Here is a 17,992-nt window from a genome sequence, read left to right on the forward strand (position 1 = left end):
ATCGGCGGCGGCGGCGACGCCGGTGGCGGGCCGGGGTGAGCCGGGGCGCGCGCGCGCGCGCGCGCGTGGGGACGCCGCCAGCCTCCGTCCCGAACTTGGGGCGGGCTGTGGGGCGGAGGGAGGCGGGCAGGAGGGGACCCGGGAAGGGAAGGGAAGGGGAGGGGGGGTTGGGGAGCGATCGGGGCGGCACAAAGCGGAGGGGACCGCGAGGTTCGCGCGCGGCTCCTACCCCGAGGTTGAGTGGGTGCGCCGTGCGCCCGGGTGGCCACGCGGGGCGACCGAGCCGGGGGCTTCGGATCCGGGGAGCGCGGCGGCGGCGGCGGCGGCGGGCGCGGGCAAGAGGAGGAGGAGGACAGGCGGGCGGGCGGGTGCACAGAGAATCCATCGGCAGCTCCGGAACTGCCGGGGCTCGGCGGAGGCGGCGGCGGCAGGTGAGTTCTCGGGCCCGGCTTCGGCTCGCGGTGTCCCGAGTCCCCCCCATCACCCTCTTTCGCCTGTCCCCGACGCTCTTCTTCGCTTCTTCCGCGAGGAGCTCCCGGCTGGGCTGCGTGCGCCACGCGCGTCCCAACTTGGCTCGGGCGGCCTGGCTTTGCTCCCAGCGGGCGGACCCCGGGCCGGGGCTGCCGTCACCCCGGAGAGATGGACGCGGACGCTCCGCTCCAACTTTGCGGCGACATCCCCGAGCGTCCCCAGCCGCGCGCTCCGCTCTGCGCCGCGGTAATGGCGGCGGACGCTCGGCGGCAGCGCCGGTGACCCCAGCGGGCAGCCCGGAGGCTGGGAAGGGAACGCCCGACCCCCCGGGAGATCCTTGGCGTCTGCCCATCTTCAACTTTCAGCCTCCTCCTCCTCCTCTCTGCTTGGCATCCGCGCCGTGAGCGCGCCGCCGCACCTGCCTCCCGCGGGGACCGCGACGGTGGCCTGTGGCACCCGGCCAGGCCACCCGCGGCAGGGGACCCGACACCTGAGGGTCACTTAGGCTGGCTTGCAGGAGCGCGGCTCCCACCTGGCTTCCCAACTTTTGCCAAGATCCTCCTTTGCGCTCCCGGCGGTCCCAGCCGGGCTGCTGCGCGGTACTGGAAAGTTTTGGCTCTTCCTGGAAAGGGAGCTCTAGGGCTCCCGTCTGGGGTGTGAGAGAGGAGCTACGGGGGGCAATGGGTGAGGGGTGCGCTCTGCCCCGGTTCAGGACTCTGGCCATACACAGCGCGGAAATGGGTTTGCTTCCCAGCGGCCCGGCAAGGAGGATGGATCTCCGAGAAAACCAATTTCCCTGTCCGCCCTCCGAGCCGGTGTCCTAGGGTGCGCACAGGGGAACCGAGAGAGTAGGACGCGAGGCGTTTTGCTCCCATCCTCGGGTCACACTGGGCACACCCCGGGAGCTCACAGATCTGGGCACGCAGGGGACAGCGGCTTCTAGCAGAGAGGCGCGCTGAGAAGGCATCCAACAGGCAGGGACCTCTGAGAGAACCCCCCGGGATTCCAGTCCCTAGAGCTACCTTTGCATGGCCTCTTGACCTTGGGTGAGTCCCATCCCTTCTCTAAGCCTTGGTGCTCTCGGAAGTAGAATGTAGGGGCAACCTCTTCCCTGGGAGCTGTTTGGGGACCTTTAGCGCACAGTAAAAGTCAGTCGGAAGCCCAGAGCAGACGCTTAGACGCGGGAAATGTTGCTGGCGGTCTGTTCTTAGGAAGCCCTGGGACAGATCTCAGAGCCTCCTGGATCTGGGGGATTCCAGCAGGCAAAACATGAGGGGCACGGAGAGGGTGGACAAGGCAGCCCCCCACCTCCATCTCCATGTCCCCCACCCCCTCAGCAGCTCTTGGTCATCTCATCAAGTTTTTTGCAACAGATGAGGCCATCTTAACCACTGCGCTCACACACGCCTCAGTCGTGAGGCCATCACAGGGGGGAGAGTCCCCGCGGAGAGGTGGTAGCGGTGAGGTGCAGACATGCTCAGGCCCAGGGCACATCTAGTCCCTCGTGACCCCAGGACCCGAGAAGACAGACGGGAGAGCTGGCCCGGCAAGCTGCTGCTCCTGAGGGTTGTGGGGAAGTCACCCCGCACACACGCACACACGCACACACACGTTGGATTTTTCTTTTTGTGCTGGTTGGGGTTGTTTTTTTGTTTTGTTTTGTTTTTAAACCTTGAGTTTGCGCCAGAACTGAGGACGGGTCAGACCCATTCTTTACCCTCAGGGGGGTCTCAGCAGACCGATGGGAAGAGTCTTGGCGGGTCGTCAAAAGGAAGCACTTTGTCCCCACCATCAACCCAGCCTGTATTCCAGAAAGCTCTGAGGAGCTCACAGTTCTGTGTGTGCGCCCAGCCGCTGCATAGGCAGGATGTGCGTGTGGAGCCCTTCAGTAGCTCCCCCAGGTCTCCAGGACAAGCCTCACTTTGCAGATGTGGAAACTGAGGCAGGGCTACCCAAGCTACCTGCCCATAGTCGCCTATAGTGCAGGTACAGCCAGAAGAGACCGCCACCCTGGTTTGTGGTACCAGTCTGATGCATACGGCTGTTGCTTAAGCAGACACAGCCTCATTTCCAGATAAGTCCACCCAAGCAGACTGGAGAGATTCTGACACACACACACACACCCCACCTCACCACAATGACACTAACTACCAGAAAAAAGGGAGAGAGCATTGTGGAGAAGACCTCTGTTTGAGGCTGGTTCCCCCACCACCACCACCACCTTCCATGGCCGTCTGACCTCCAGGTGGTCTTTTAACCTCTCTTAGCTTCAGTTTTCTTATCTGTAAAATAAGAGCAGTAATTCCCACAACAGGTTGTTTTAAAGTGAAGTGACAGTTGCCTGAAAAAGGAGGCATATAAGATCTAGAAACAAGATCTTATACTAAGATTAGTGAATCCAAGGAAGAACAGAAAACCCCCGGGGGAGGGAGGAATCAGCTATGGAGTCATTTGGGACACAAAAAAAATGTGGACATGATATCAAGATCAACCTATCCTTTGCTCTTTCTGCCTCTCCTTAATTTTCCCCAAATGGCCAACACCAGCCCCAGAGGCTCTGCCTTCTGTGGAAAGACCTTTGGGAAAAGCTGAGCTCCAGGGAGCCACTTAGTGGTCTCCCCCAGGGGCTCTCGGTAGGCGAGCTGCAAGGAGCTGTCCGAGGTACTGTGCAGACAACGTCTCTCCCTCTGGAAGCATTGATGGTCATTTGTGAACAAGAAGACATTTGTTTGCTACCCTCTTGGAGTGTGTGTGTGTTGGGTGTCTTGTGTCTTACGGCAGCTCCCAGAGCTGTCTGTGACTCGGGTTCTGTAGGCCTGGCCAGGGAAGGCTGAGTGCTGGAATGCAGATAAGAGCCACAGGCTATGGCGCGAGCTTGCTAGAACAGGGCTCTTTCCTTGGAGAAGTTGGCAGGCTCAGAAGTTGAATTTGGCATTTCATGTTCGCAGGAAGGGGCACGCTTTCCCACCCCAGAGCAGTATGGACACGCACGGCTCATAGCACAAAGCCTGCGGAGGTTACTGGCATGTCCGTTTCCCTCTCTCTAGTGTCTGACAGCTTCTAGACGTCACCTGACCTGGAGAGTGTCAGGCCCCGTGGACCGGCGGCAGCATTCAGAGCCCACAGGCTGGAAGGGCCCCTTGGGCTGCAGACTCTACATTCCCAGAACGCTACGCAAAAATGTCTGTATGTTTACCAAGGTCCTCCAGGAGTTCTAAGGCGCTCCACCCCTGCCCATCACCCTTGTTGTGCCAAGGGGGAAACTGAGGCCTAGAAAAGGGACGTGACTTGGATAATTCATACAGTCCATTTCTGACAGAGCTGGGGCAGAACCTCGGTGTCTTGACACTTCACCTAGCATTCATTTCAAAACGCAGAGACCCCAGAAATTTGGGGTCGAAAGGGGATTTCATTTTCATCTTTTCTGACTGTCATTATAAATTGGTAACCGGAGCCAGGTGTGGTGGCGCACACCTTTAATCCCAGCATTTGAGAGGCAGAGGTAGGAGGATCACCCTGAGATCAAGGCCACCCTGAGACTACATAGTGAATTCCAGGTCAGCCTGGGCTAGAGCGAGACCCTACCTTGAAAAACAATTGGTAACCCGCTTAGGACAGTACGTGTGACACTTTACGGGATATCAGCTCTGAGTCCCCATCTAACATTGAGCATTAGCTTAATCCCTTTAGGGAGAAAATGCCTTTTAAAAGTGTCCCATCAAGTAAAACCAGAAGCAAGACAATAAGCCCCTGTTTAACTGCTGCTGGTCTCACAAGACCTTTGCTTTGAGCTCATCTCAACAGGCAATTGAGCAGCCACCCAGCCTCTGCGGGTCCTTCTCACACACAGATCACCCTGCCAGGCTGGAAACTAGAAATCCAAGCCTGCTTGGCTCTGTTCAACCCACAGGATGGATTCACACGCACACACACAAAAATACCGCTAAGTCCCCACTAAGAGCAAAACTCTTCCAACACGGATGCCAGCATAATCTTATTTAGTGATGATTAACCAAGAGTGAGGGCAGCTCTGCCAGTGGTTCTACGATCTACATCAGCACGTGTGTCAACCGTGTGTGACAATGGGTGGGTGTCATCAAGTGTAAGATGGTGTGAGCCCTTCTCTGGGGAAGGCTGCAGTGTAATCAAGCAGGGGACATCAAGCAACCCCACTTCTTCAAAAGAGGTTTTGGGGGTACAGTGCCATTGCTGCCGGGAGGGGTAGCTGACAGTAACAGGGCAGACTTCTCAGAGGCACTGCCTCAGAGCCAGGAGCCCAATTTGCACCGCTCTTCCGGTGACGGCACTGTGGTATCGTGAGCTGACAGCCGTCAGAGTGTGAGGCAGAGAATCACACTGAACCCAAGGAGATGTCATCCTGGGATGCGTCTTGGCCGGACGCGGCCAACCGAGAACTCAGTGACTCAGGGTGAGTGAGCTGAGCTGTCCGACCTACCAAGTATTGGTGCTACATCGGGGGAACCCTTTATTTAGCCAGTAGGTCTGGGCTAAGCCCCTTCCCAAGCCTCAGTTTCTTGTCTGTGAAATGGAGGAGTCCCAATCCAAGCGCATCTCCATTGGACACCTGGATGGATATCTGATAGGCTAGCATATGGTTGATTCTGGTTGTTTTGAATGGAGGGGGAGGGATTGCCTTGTTAGAGAGATGTGTTTCATTTTGGTTTGATTTGTTTGCCTCAGGAGACCTTAGGCCATTCTGTATGGTTTATATGTCACTTGCCTGGCCTCAGAGGCATTTTAGTGATAATCCCTAGACTGATTATGTCCTTCAAAACCTCCTAGGCTTCTGCATTCTGATCCTCACCTCAGATGTATGGTGGCTCAGGCATGGTTCCTTGGTTGCATTCAAAAGAAAAAGATGCCAGGTATGGTGGCACATGCTTTTAATCCCAGCACTCAGGAGGCTGAGGTAGGAGTATTGACATGAGTCCAAGGCCAGCTTGGGCTACAGAGTGAGTCCCAGGGTCAGCCTGGGCTACAGAGAAACTCTGTCTCAAAGAGAGAGAGAGAGAGAGAGCCCTGTTCAGGCAGAAGCCAAGCTAGCTCTTTGCAGGGGACAAAGTTCCCATTTCCAGCCCAACACTGCGTTATTTTTCTCATTTCTAATGTCCATGTTCTGTGTCGACTCGGATCACATCACTGTCTCAGCTGGGATTTTCCAGGAAGTATGATCCTGCGTTTTGGGTATCACATGATTCCTCTGGAGTTTGGGACTAAAACCCTCTAAAAGGAATTCTTCAGGTTCTGAGATTCCCCATAGGCAACTCAGCTTTTGTTTGCAACATTTGCCAAGCATTGACCAACGCATCAAGATTGCTTCCTTATTAAGATCTCACAGCAAAATCACAAAAGGTGGGTCTTTTCGGAACACATTTCCACTCAGACGGGAAGAAGGGATCTTGTGAATTTAAAAGACTGCTCCCGCCAGGCGTGGTGGCACACATCTTTAATCCCAGCACTCGGGAGGCAGAGGTAGGAGAGTCACCGTGAGTTCAAGGCCACCCTGACACAACAGGGTAAATTCCAGGTCAGCCTGAGCTAGAGTGAGACCCCACCTCAAAAAACCAGATTAAACAAAAAGACTGTTCGCCTTCAGTCAGTGTCCATCATCTCTCGGTTAAAGATTTAGATTTCTTGTTATTAAACAAGTCAAGCTGGCTGCTTGTCCGTTTAAGACACTAAACTCTGAGCGCCAGCCCAGACCCTATAAGAGAGACTTTGGCATCAAGGAGGGACCAGACAATCCCTTCAGGTAGCTCGCAGTGCCATCGTGAGGTAGCAGCCTATGAGGCAAAGGGTTTGCCCAGTCGGTCCTATTTAGCCATTAAAATAGCACGTGGAACTTGGGCTGTATTGAGGCATCAAAAACTAACCTACGGGGACCAGTCAAAATAGCATTTGACAGCAGTGGACATACTGTGCGTATTTGACAACAGTGGACATACTATGCATATTTGACAGCAGTGGACATACTGTGTGTATTGGACAGCAGTGGACATACTGTGCGTATTTGACAACAGTGGACATACTATGCGTATTTGACAGCAGTGGACATACTGTGTGTATTGGACAGCAGTGGACATACTGTGCGTATTTAATAGCAGTGGACATACTATGTGTATTTGGCTCTGTGACTTCAGAAGCAGAAGCTTTGCTCTGAAATGTTCAACAAGGAAAATGAAGGCCAGTTACACGGAGGTGCCTGTATTCAGGGAGCTGACAGAGTCAAGAGCACGCACTTGAGAAAAGCTCTCTCTTGTCATTCCCCCTGTCATACAGAGTCACTGAGCCCCTTTGTTTCTTACAGGGCACGATATCAGTTCATTGGATCAGATGGGACTCTTGCCTGGGTAGATTTAGTAAATTTTTTTCTAGTTTTTGTTTTTTAACTGCTTTTTTAAATAAAATGGTTGTACCCTTAGACCCTTTCTCTCCTCTGTCCCAGTTCCGCTGAGGGTCTTCTCCAGTGCGGTTATTGGTCTTCACCATGGAGACCAAGAGGCCTCAGTCACTCTGGGGGTAGGGGGTGGAGAATAGTGTCTCAGGCTATTCCCCACCACCACCCCCGAGGCTTTTACAGTCTTTCTGGCCCTTCTTCCAAAATGTTCCCTGAGCCTTGGAAGGCAAGATAGGGATCTGATTTAGTGTGGCCTTTTCTATTGACTCTGGGTCTCTGATTTGATGAGGTTTGAGTGACCACAGTGTCTGTCGCCGTTTCCCAGGAGCTGCTTTTTAAGCTAGCTATGAGGGCAGTATTCATGTAACCGCTTCCCCTGAAATGATTCTGTGCTGGCAGGTGAGGTGGGGGTGCCCCATCTCATGGTAGACAGTTGGCTCTCTCTTGTTTATTCTCCTCCATCCCTTGACCCCACCCACCATACAGGAGTCACCAGGGAACTAAGGAACTGGGGGGCCTACTTGCCCCACACGCAGTCGGGCACTACCCACCTATTTATTATTTTTTAATTAATTTTATTTTGTTTTTTCGAGGTAGGGTCTCACTCTAGGCCAGGCTGACCTGGAATTCACTATGGAGTCTCAGGGTGGCCTCAAACTCACGGCGATCCTACTACCTCTGCTTCCCAAGTGCTGGGATTAAAGGTGTGCGCCACCATACCTGGCTTGATTTTATTTTTATTTATGAGAGAGAGAGAAAGAGAGAGAGAAAGAATGGGCATGCCAGGGCCTCTAGCCACTGCAAAAGAACTCCAGACACATGTGCCATCTTGTGCATCTGGCTTACGTGGGTACTGGGGAATTGAACCTGGGTCCTTAGGCTTCATAGACAAGCACCTTAGCCACTAAGCCATCTCTCCAACCCCTAATTTATTTATTTATTTATTTTGACCAAACAGTCAACGTTACTACTGGAGATGTTTCTTTACTGCCGCTTTTGAGGCTCGTGTTGGGCACCCTTCCCTGGACACTTGCCATGAGAGGTGGGGCAGGGGGGTCCTGACTTTGGAGCAGATGGTTGGATTCCAGAAACCTTGCACACTGGTGGGGAGCAGCATTCGGGGAGAGCAGTGATAACATTGGATGCTTGTCTGAAACAAACTGGAGCCCAAGTCGGGTGTTCTGCACTTACTTACAACACTTCTGACGGTCACCTCCTCCCCCTCCCCCGCTCCAGAACCCCTGACTTCCCCCTCCCCCCGCTCCAGAACCCCTGACTTTCCTCCTCCCCCCGCTCCAGAACCCCTGACTTCCCCCTCCCCTCGCTCCAGAACCCCTGACTTCCCCCTCCCCCCGCTCCAGAACCCCTGACTTCCCCCTCCCCCCCGCTCCAGAACCCCTGACTTTCCCCCTCCCCCCCGCTCCAGAACCCCTGACTTCCCCCTCCCCCCCGCTCCAGAACCCCTGACTTTCCTCCTCCCCCCGCTCCAGAACCCCTGACTTCCCCCTCCCCTCGCTCCAGAACCCCTGACTTCCCCCTCCCCCCGCTCCAGAACCCCTGACTTCCCCCTCCCCCCCGCTCCAGAACCCCTGACTTTCCCCCTCCCCCCGCTCCAGAACCCCTGACTTCCCCCTCCCCCCGCTCCAGAACCCCTGACTTTCCTCCTCCCCCCGCTCCAGAACCCCTGACTTCCCCCTCCCCTCGCTCCAGAACCCCTGACTTCCCCCTCCCCCCCGCTCCAGAACCCCTGACTTCCCCCTCCCCCCACTCCAGAACCCCTGACTTCCCCCTCCCCCCACTCCAGAACCCCTGACTTTCCTCCTCCCCCCGCTCCAGAACCCCTGACTTCCTACTGCTGGGAGTATCACATCCGCTCTTCTCTCTCCAACCACGGGAACTGGGCTTTTACTTAGATTGGCACTAAAGCACATATATTTAAAACCCTGTATGACTGCTTTCCCCAATAACCAACTAAGTCATGTCACTTCCTCCTGACCGCGTATAGCGTATGTTACCTAACTATGTGGTTCCATCGAGTGAATTGGGTGAAATTCTACACGTATAATTCATCTTATTAGGTATGATACTGGTTTTATGGGGCTTGTGAGACATGATCTTATTCCTGAGATGCTCTGTTTAAGAATTTAGGGCTGAAATCCAAGTGTGGTGACTCACATCTCTAATCCCTGCACTCAGGAGGCAGAAGCGGTGGTTGCCTTGAGTTTGAGGCCAACGTGGACTACAGAGTGAGACTGTGTCTCAAAAACCTAAGTAATGGTAATAATTAATAATGATAATAGTGTAGGGAATCTGCCAACGGGAATCCACAGAGCCATCTCCCCAGCCCTGCAACTCATTTTAAAATGATTCCTTGTTAAAGGCTGGTGCTTGGATCAGTGGGAGAGTACCTACCTAGCATGTTCAAGGCCATGGGCACATTCGTTTCATTATAAAGACAGACAAGTAGATAAACAGTCAGACAGTCAGACAGATGAACAGGCAGACAGATGACAGATGAATATGCAGGTAGGTGACAGACAGATGAATAAATACACAGATAAATGTGTCACTGATGGATCAGGATGAGCAAAGACACAAATGCTAATAGTTGTTGAAACTAATGGAAAATTTAAAACCATCATTATATTATTCATTTATGTTTTCTGTGTTTAAATATGCCTAATAAAATGGTAGTGTGCACCTCAGGAAGCTGAGGCAGGAGGATCAGGAGTCCAAGGCCAGCCTGGGCTAGATAGCAAGATTGTGTCATGCATGTGGGGCGGGGGGGAGAGAGAGAGATTTCCTAATAAGAAGCTGAAAGGGGGCTGGAGAGATGGCTTAGTGGTTAAGGAGCTTGCTTGCAAGGTCAAAGAACCCAGGTTCAGTTCCCCAGGACGCACGTAAGCCAGATGCACAAGGCAGTGCATGTGTCTGGAGTTTGTTTGCAGCAGTTGGACGCCCTGGTGCACCCATTCTGTCTCTCCCTCGCTCAAATAATTTCTAAAAACAAAAATTTTAAAAGAAGCCGGAAGGCAAGAACAGTCTTAGAGATTCTTCTCTGGTTAAATTTTCCCAAGTTTCTTAGAATAATATTCACATCCTGGACTTCATAAGACCTAGTCGCAAAAAAAAAAAAAAAAAAGAAAAAAACAGAATGCACACACTCTTAAGAACACATTCTTCATTATCTCTCCCTCCTTCTCTCTCTCTCTCTCTCTCTCTCTCTTTCTCTCTTTCTTTCTCTCTTCCCCCCACCCCCTTCCCGCCCCAACCTTTTCCTGGAAGAAGCAATCCTGTGGTTTAGCAGAATGTCTGTTTTCCGTGGCAGCTTCTCTTTACATTTTTCTTTCAGCATCTTAATTAGGGCTGTGAGTCACCGAGCTTTATGAAGCCTGGTGACAATGTCATTTACGGCTCTTTGCCATTCTGATCCAGCTCTCTTTCTCAGCGCTCATTACATCAGGGGCACCGAGCAGCGAGCAGGTGACAGTAACCCTGCCTTCAGCAGGCCAGGCCCTGGGCCTCTTGAGGAACTGAGCTAGGAGCTCGAGGTTCATCCCTGGAGTCTCTTCTAAAGTCATTCCCTCTCTCCAGCTGGAACTGCAGTCTGGGAGTGCCTGGTGCTTCGGGCTCCACGAGGCTGTTCAGGCAGCAGTTCTGACCTGTTTGGCATTAGCATCATTCTCCCAGACCCAACGCTCCCTTCAAGAGCACACAGTGGCCAGGCATGGTGGCGCACACCTTTAATCTCAGCACTCAGGAGGCAGAGGTAGGAGGATCACCATGACTTCAAGACCAACCTGCGACTACATGATGAATTCCAGGTCAGCCTGGGCTAGATCAACACACTACCTCGAAAGACCAACAAAAAAGAAGAAGAAGAAGGAGGAGGAGAAAGAGGAAGAGGAAGAAGAAGAAGAAAGAGCACACAGTGCTGTGGCATTGGCTCATGGACACTAGTCACTTCTGTCTACAGAGACAGTGACAAGGACTCAAGAGCTCATCCAGCGGCACATGCCATTTATTCAGCCCATAACCTTGAGCAAGTGGCTCGGTCTTTCTACGCCTCAGTTTTCCCTTCTGTAAGCAGGGCAGATGCCACTTTGCTGAGTACCAGGACTCATTAAATGCGTGGGGCCTGCAGGTGTTCCAGAAGTTCATGGGTGAATATGAGGATATGAGTGGGGTCACTTCACTCAGCTGTACTGCGGCCATGAACTTAACCATCAGAAATGCTTCTAAGAATTCCTTATCCTATGGGTCGCAGAGATGGCTCAGCAGTTAAGGCACTTGCCAGCAAAGTCCATGGACCCAGTTTCCATTCCCCAGGCCCCACATAAAACCAGATGCACAACATGGCACATGCATCTGGAGTTTCTTTGCAGTAGCTAAGAGGCCCTGGTGCACCCATTCTCTCCCTCTCTCCCTCTCTCTCTTTCTCTGTCTCTCTTTCCCACTCTCAAATAAATAAAAAAATATTTTTTAAAAAAACAGAATTCCTAGCTGGGCGTGGTGTTGCATGCCTTTAATCCCAGCACTCGGGAGGCAGAAGTAGAAGGAACACCATGCATTTTGTAAATATTTTAATTAATTAATTAAGTTGAGAGAGAGTGAGGGGGGAACGCCAGGGAACTCCAGGCACATGCACCTTGTACATCTGGCTTTACGTGGGTATTGGGGAATCAAACCTGGGTCCTTAGGCTTCACAGGCAAGTGCCTTAACCACTGAGAAATCTCTCCAGCCCTCCAGTCCTATTTTCTCAAGGTCCTTCTGAATGCATCTCGGAGTTTGAAATGAAAGCAGGTGTTTGATCTGTATTGAAGAAACCTGAGAACCTTGTAGAAAACTGGAGACATTTCAGCATGCCCTGGCTGGGATGGCATCTGTTGGGTGGGTGCCGATTAATCATGGCTGGGCTTACGGAAAGTGGTCAGTAACCTCTTCTTTCTCCCTCTCTATGCTGGCTGATCTCTGGCTTCCACCCTCCCCCCCACATCTTTCTCTAAATTCCCTCCAGCACCTGGAAGACAATGGACATCTTTGAATCCTTGGTCCTGTAGCTTCTGATGGGGTGTGCCCAGAGCAGGATCCTGGGTACTAAATGGAAGAGGAGAGTAATGAGAGAAGAGCGAGGCTCAGTACTTCTGATTTCTTCCACTCCCTCCCTAATTTAGGGCTGTTTGGGAGGGTGTGCATTCTGGTCAGAGCTTGTTTTTGTGGGTGGTCCCCCCAGTCTACCCCAAACTCCATTCAGTGGTGCAGAGAAACACTGCCACTTCCAGCTCCTTCAGCCTAGGTGGGACCTTCCCCGGGTACTTCGCCCTCCCTTGTCAATGCCTTAAAGGGTGTGCCAAGCTTTGCTTCAGGGGCTGCGGAGATGGCTCAGTGGGAGAAGCGTTTGCCCTGTAAACATGAGGGTGTGGGTCTCGATCCCCGGCACCCACTTAAAAATGCTAGGTGTGGCGATGCACGCCTGTAATCCCAGAGCCTGGGAGGCAAAGATGGGGGAAGCCCTGGGGTTCACTGGCCAGCTAGTCTAGCCAAATTGGTGAGTTTCAGCTTCAGTCGAGAGACCCCATCTCAGCAGATAATCAGGTGGTTAAAGAAGACACCTGACATTGGCCAATGGCCTCTGCATCCACATGTATGCACACCCACATGTGCATTCACAAACACACACACACACACACACACACACACACACACACCTGTCACATCACACATGATCATGGCACTTCCAGACACAATTGCCTTTTATGTTCTGCTTGGATTCTGGCTAGAAAATCTTTACCTTCATAGCCTCTTGGATGTTAGGATAAGGAATTCTTTTCTTTCTTTCTTTCTTTTCTTTTTTTTTTTTTTTTTTGTTCTCTGAGGTAGGATCTCACTCTAGCTCAGGCTGACCTGGGATTAACTACGTATTCTCAGGTGGCCTTGACCTCGAGATGGCTTACCAGGTAAAGCATTTGCCTGCAAAGCTGAAGGACTCAGGCTCAACTCCCCAGGACCTACGTAAGCCAGATGCACAAGGGGGCACACACATCTGGAGTTCGTTTGCAGTGGCTAGAGGCCCTGGCATGCCCATTCTCTCCCTCTCTCTCTCTCTCTCTCTCTCTCTCTCTCTCTCTCTCTCTCTCTCTCTCTCTCTCTCTCCCCCTGCCTGTTTCTGTATCTTGCTTCCTCTCAACTAAGTAAACAAGTAATAAAATAAAATATTTTAAAAATATATTCACAAAGCTGGGCGTGGTGGCACACGCCTTTAATCCCAGCACTTGGGAGGCAGAGGTAGGATTGCCATGAGTTCAAGGCCACCCTGAGACTACATAGTGAATTCCAGGTCAGCCTGGGCTAGAGCGAGACCCTACCTCGAAAAGCCAAATATATTTTTTTTCACAAAACATAGGAGTGGATGTTATAAAATTAAATGAGCCATGTCAGGGCATTTGGGCATAGCATCCCAGCCTGCCAGGTAAAACTAGGGGCAAGATGATTGAGGAGGTGAAGCTTCTTGAACTAGTGCTGGTGTGACGGGTCACCGCTGAGGACTGTGGGGTGTCCTCTCCCCACACCATATGGTGTGGCTGCCAACTAAGTGTGTGTGTCACTAGCACGGAGTAAGTTCATGGAGTTCAAAACAAGGTATGTCAGTGTTGGTCCCGATCCCTAACATCTTAGTGCTGACCTTTACAGAGAGCTGGGGCGATCCTGTATGTTTCTGGCAATGACTGTGACATCAGCCAACACTGTTTTTTGTTGTTTTGTTTTGGGGGGAGTTATTTTGGGTTTTTTTTTTTTCGAGGTACAATCTCACTCTAGCCCAGGATGACCCGGAATCCACTATGTATTCTTAGCCTGGCCTCGAACTCACAACAATCCTTCTACCTCTGCCTCCTGAGTGCTAGGATTAGAAGCATGTACCACCACAGCCAGCTTGTTTTTGTTTGTTTGTTTTACAGAGATGGAGAGCAAGGGAGAGAGAGAGAATTGGTGGGCCAGGGCCTCAGCCGCTGCAATCCAACTCCAGACACTTGCGCCACCTAGTGGGCATTTGTGACCTTGCACTTGTCTCACCTTTGTGCATCTGGCTAACGTGGGATCTGGAGAGTCAACAGAGTCAAATATGGGTCCTTAGGCTTCTCAGGCAAGCACCTTGAACACTAAGCCATCTCTCCAGCCCTGTTTTTGTTTAGAGGCAGGGTCTCACTATGTCGCCCAGGATGGCCTCAAACTCACAATCCTGCTTCAGTTCCCTGAGGGCTGGCATTTCAGCAGGTAAAAAGAGGTTGGGGTGGAGCTTGGCCTTTGACACCCGCCGAGACAAAGTTGCACGTTCCCTCAGGAGGTCCCGTGAAACACCTGGGTCCTCCAGGGACCACCACCACCACCACCAAGAGAGCAGTTCTGGAAAATGACCTTCCCTCTTTCCTTCCAATAGTCGCTCCATCATGAGTCCCAAAGTCAGACAACTCCTCCAGAGTCCTGGCAGGAAGCAAAGGTGGGAGGGAGGCTTCGTGGTGGCCACAGGCCACCTGAGAGCTCAGGCCCCTCTAACATGGTACCATCACCTACTCCAGCTGTTTGCTGAGGTTTGAGGATCTCGGCCCAGGACAGGTAGCACCTCTTCCACTGTCCTAAGAAAGCTAGATATTTCTACCTTATATGAAACCTTCACTTTTTAAATTTATTTATTTATTTATTTATTTACCTGAGACAGAAAAAGAAGGAATGGAGGGAGGGAAGGAAGGAGGAAGTGAGAATGGGCACAGCAGGGCCTCTAGCTCCTGCAGACAAACTCTAGACACAAGCAACACTTTGTGCATCTGGCTTGCATGGGTCCTGGGGAATCAAACCTGGGTCCTCTGGCTTTGTAGGCAAGCGCCTTAACCACTAAGCAATCTCTCCAGCCTGAAGCCTTCACTTTTTAAATAGTGAAAACTCACTGGGGAAAAATAATAATTTTGTGAGCCAAATGAAGCTCACCTGTGTGCCTGGGGACTATTATTTTTAGGCCATTCCCAGCCCTTCTGATGCGTGTCAGATTCTAGATCTGAAACACTTTTGTGTGGAACCAGGGAGAGATGAGCTGGAATCAAAGTTTCCTTTTGAAATTGTCATCTTTGCATGTCATGAAATAGTTGACTGACAGTGATTTTGTACGGGTCAGCTGATATCACACTCGCTAGATGGAAAGCTGCCTATGAGGTTTCCAGGGGGTTGACTGCAGAAAGAGATCAGGCTGGGGAGATCGCTTGGTCAGTAAAGTGCTTACCATGCAAGCATTAGGATCAGAGTTTGGATTCCTAGAGCCCACATAAATGCTGACTGGGCATGACAGCCTGCTTATAATCCCAGTACAGACCAGATCCCAGAGGCAAGCGGGCTAGCTAGACAGGCTGAATTGGTTAGCTGTGTGTTTAGTGAGAGACCGTGCCTCCATAAATTAAGTAGAGAGTGATGGAGAAGACATAACCTCTGGCCTCCACACACTCAACACGTGCCCACACAGACTCAAACGCAAGCCAAAAAAGAGAGAGAGAAGGAAGGAAGGAAGGAGGAAAGAGAGGAAGAAGGAAGGAGAGAGGGGAGGGAGGGAGGGAAGAAGGAAGAAAGGAAGGAGGGAGGAAAGGAAGGAAAGCATAACAAGTACTAGAGGCCTATTTCTCAAACAACCCCAGGCAGAGGAGTCAGCATCTACTGCAAGGGTTGGTCAAAATGGGGCTTGAAGGCTGGAGAGATGGCTTAGCGGTTAAGCGCTTGCCTGTGAAGCCTAAGGACCCCGGTTCGAGGCTCGGTTCCCCAGGTCCCACGTTAGCCAGATGCACAAGGGGGCGCACGTGTCTGGAGTTCGTTTGCAGAGGCTGGAAGCCCTGGCACGCCCATTTTCTCTCTCTTCCTCTATCTGTCTTCTTTCTCTCTGTGTCTGTTGCTCTCAAATAAATAAATTTTTAAAAAAATTTTAAAAAATGGGGCTTGAGAGACTGCACATTTGACACACTCCCAGAGGATGCTGGGCCATGGACCACACTTTGGGTAGCAAAGCAGTAGACCACATCCATTGCTGGTGATTTTTTTCCTTCAATTTCCCCTTCAACTTTCTCTCCCGTGAACCCACATTTTATGACCCGGACATGTGAAGTCTCTTTCCTTCCCTCCCTCCTTTTTTCCTTCCTCCTTTTCTTCCTTCTTCCCTCCCTCCCTCCCTTTCTCTCCTTCCTTCTTTTCTTCTTTCCTAATGGGCTGTGTGTCATCCCCTCCCCACAGCTGCTGGCAAACAGTGAAGTGCTTTGGGCCTCACCCTCCAACATGGTGACCACTTGCTGGAACTGCCCTGCCCATGGCCCAGAGCCACCCAGCTCTCCACTGTCCCCACTGGTCCTGCTCACTAACACGTGGGCTGACTCATGCAGTAGCTATAGACTTGGAGATGCCACCCCTGGTCTGTGGAGTACCTGGATGTGCCAAGCCCTGTCTTATATGCTGAGAGAGAAACCTATAGCTGGCTTCAAGGAACATCTGACCCAACAGCTCATTCAGTTGATTTTTTTGGAACAAAGGTAATTCCTCAATAAACGTGACTGATGGCACTGCAGAGATGCCAGCAGAATGGTTCGAGTCCCCAGTACTCACGTAAAGCCAGATGCACAAGGTGACACACGCACCTGGAGTTTGTTTGCAGTGGCTAGATGCCCTGGCCTGCCCGTTCTCTCTCTCTCTCTCTCTCTCTCTCTCTCTCTCTCTCTCTCTCCTTGCAAATAAAATAGAAATATTTTTTTAAAGTTTAAAACAAATAAACATGACTGATGAAGGAGTTGTAGGAGGGGCCCTCATATCATGACCCTTATCTTATTGTACTTTTAATATATACTTTGTGTACTGACTAGTTTGTATTTTGACCCTATAGGTTTCCTTTTTTAAATTAATTTATTTATTTAAGAGTGACAGGGAGAGAAAGAGGCAGAGAGAGAGAGAATGGGCATGCTAGGGACACCAGCTACTGCAAACGAACTCCAGACGCGTGCACCCCCTTGTGCACCTGGCTAACATGGGTCCTGGGGAATTGAGTCTTGAACCGGGGTCCTTAGGCTTCACAGGCAAGCGCTTAACTGCTAAGCCGAATCTCCAGCCCTAGGTTTCCTTTTTAAAGGAAGTAAGTTAAAGGAATGTTGCATACTGTTCCATGCATGAAGAGTGTGTGCTATGACGTGTGTGTGGCATGTGTGCACATGTATATGCCACAGAAGGTGGCCAGAGGAGGACCTTGGGTGTCCTTCATCACTCATCTTTGGATGGCCTTGAGACAGAGTCTCTCTCTGAATGCAGACCTGTGTCTTTCATGAGCCCCAGCCATTCTCCAGACTCTGCTCATCACGGGACGGGGGTTACAGTTGTGTGCGGCCATACCCAGCTTTTTACACGGGGGCCAATGAGTCGAACTCGGGCAGTTTGCAGCCCCCTCAGGCCCTCGCATTTGTAGCCAGCACTCTTGCCCACTGCGCCATCTCCCCAGCCCCATAGTGGGGACTTCTGAGTGGATTTTAAGTTGTGTGACTTTCTGATGCCGCTAGGCGGTTAAACCAGTATGTAGATCTCAGATTGTTTTGGAACACTAAGACAGATCTAAGTCACAGTATCTTGAATTTGCTTTGTTAAATGAACACACACTGCCCCTCTCTCTCTCTCTCTCTCTCTCTCTCTCTCTCTCTCTCTCTCTCTCTTTCTCTCTCTTTTAGGGTCTCACTCTAGCCCAGGCTGACCTGGAACTCACTCTGTAGACCCATGTTGGCCTTGAACTCATGGTGATCCTTCTACTTCAGCCTCCTGGGTGCTGGGATTAAAGGTGTAAGCCATTCTTTCTCCCTCTATCTTCTTCTTTCTCTCTCCCATAAAAATAAATAAATAAAATATGTTTTTAAAAGGGCTGGAGAGAATGCTTAGTGGTTAAGGCATTTGCCTGTGAAGCCAAAGGACCCAGGTTCTATTCCCCAGGACCCATGTAAGCCAGGTGCACAAGGTGGCGCCATGTGTCTGGAGTTCGTTTGCAGTGGCTGGAGGCCCTGGTGCACCCATTCTTTCTCTCTCTCCATCTGCTCCCACCCTCTCTC

General features: G+C 51.5%; 1 protein-coding gene across 3 annotated transcripts in view; it reads left to right on the forward strand.

Annotated features, from left to right (window-relative positions):
• The first annotated feature begins 320 nt into the window (after positions 1-320).
• The window catches only part of Nos1 (nitric oxide synthase 1), a 138,494-nt gene continuing 120,822 nt past the window's right edge, over positions 321-17,992 (forward strand). For all 3 annotated transcript variants that reach the window (XM_045132966.1, XM_045132965.1, XM_004664148.2), the window contains exon 1: positions 321-431. The gene's annotated coding sequence lies outside the window, so the exon portion shown is untranslated. The remainder of the gene's footprint in view (positions 432-17,992) is intronic.

Source organism: Jaculus jaculus, chromosome 13 (assembly GCF_020740685.1).
Source record: "Jaculus jaculus isolate mJacJac1 chromosome 13, mJacJac1.mat.Y.cur, whole genome shotgun sequence".
Lineage (NCBI taxonomy): Eukaryota > Metazoa > Chordata > Mammalia > Rodentia > Dipodidae > Jaculus > Jaculus jaculus.